Raw genomic sequence first — 1,815 nt, 5'->3', positions numbered from 1 at the left:
AACTGTTCCTGTGGCAACCCGGGCAATACAAGCTAACACTCGTGCCAAACCCAGACAAAGAAAGACAAGTGGGGCAGCCATTTTCCCCGATCTCCGGGTCGGCATGTGCAGATAGTAAGCGAGAGATTCCTTTGAAAGCCCCAGGAGTGGGCGCCCGTGTTATCCCACAGAGGGGCAGAGTCAGGGGCCTTTGTGTGGGTCAAAAGTGGAATCTCAGGCCGCCCCAGCACCTTGAAAAAGCCGCGCATGGGGACGGAGCGAGAGCCAATTCCAATGCTGGAACTTTTCCATGCGGGTGGGGGTTTCACTGAGAGTGTGAGAATGCCGGCCTGATATCCTGGTCTGCGCACGCAGATAGTGAGCGAGAGTTTCCTCCACACGCCCCCGGGAGTGGGCACCTGCCCGTGTTACCGGACAGAGTGGCAGAGCCAGAGGTCTTTGAGTGGGCAGAAGCCCTGCCTGATTATGCTAGCAGCTCTGACTGACTGAGCCTTACCAGCCCTGCGCTGAGTGGGAATAGAGTGGGGAGTTGCCAGCTCTTTGAGCCTCTTACTATCCAGGCAGAAGCAGGAGCAACCCCATAACTGGATTATCAGGCTACTAATTGAGGAAGGAAAGACTAGGAGAAAGGCTCCAGGAACACAGACTTTCTCAATGGTGGAGCCTATAAATGCTAATGAGCCTCAACTGCCAACGAGACTAAAGCACAATACATGACATCGACATAGAGACTTATCAACTACAAACCTCTACCTGAGCGTGCCAAAGGGGCAGAACCCGAGGTACAGAGTCACCAACCAGGAAGAGGGAGAGAAAAGAAAAAGCAAGAATATAAACTCTCAAAATCAAGAATAATCCACAGACTTTATAACCTATCCCATTTTATTATATTTGTTCATTTGTTTCTTTTATCTTCATTCTTGATATTTTTTTTCCTCCTCCAATTTGGTCAATTAACTCTCTGCCGGTCTTACTCTCTCCTCTCCTTGAACTACACTACCCATAATTGTTTCATCTCCCATTATCTTTTCTTTCCTCTTCCTTTCTCTCTATGAGGGTTGCACTCCAAAACCCTTAATTCTCTCTCTCTCTCTCTCTCTCTCTCTCCTCTTTTTCTTTTTTCTTCTTTTAGTGGTTCCCTTTTTTTTCTCTCTCTCTCTTTCTTTTCTCCCTCTATATTAGTTTCTTCCTTTCTCCTTTACGTCTCTTCTCATTCAAACCTCAATAACGAACAAATTATCTTATCTGGGACTCAAACTTATGTTTGTGGCATTTGGAGGGGGGTTTACTTCACCTTTTTAACTCACTAGCAGTGCTCCCATCCCTGGCTCTCCATTTTATCTAGTTCTTGTTCCACTAAATACAATAGTAATTTTTTAATTTGTCCTTGCATTTTTCTGTTTCCCTCTTATTCCTCTCATCATAACTCTTAGTCAACCAACAACTAAAAGCAAATCATTTTATTCTTGACCCAAATTTTTTCCTTATTTGCTTTTTGTGGGTCCATACCCCCTTCTTTTTTCTTTTTTTTTTTGCCCATTTATTACTTTTCCCAATTCAGGCCCTCCATTACAGGCATTGTTTGTTCTATTTAATACAATATAATTCACAGTTCACCACAAGATTTTCTCAAGAAAGGGGGGAGAGGAGAAGAGAGGAAAAAAGGAGGGGGGGAATAATTTCCTTTTTTAAAAAAATTTTTATTTTATATTATTTTTCTTTATTTCATTATTAATTTTTTTTTAAAAAAACTCTTCGATTTTTTATTTTTTTACCTTTTTATTCTTTATTAAATCTCATTAATACTATCAACAA

This window comes from Saccopteryx leptura, chromosome 3, assembly GCF_036850995.1.
Source record: "Saccopteryx leptura isolate mSacLep1 chromosome 3, mSacLep1_pri_phased_curated, whole genome shotgun sequence".
Taxonomy (NCBI): domain Eukaryota; kingdom Metazoa; phylum Chordata; class Mammalia; order Chiroptera; family Emballonuridae; genus Saccopteryx; species Saccopteryx leptura.
This window is presented reverse-complemented; position numbering follows the sequence as displayed.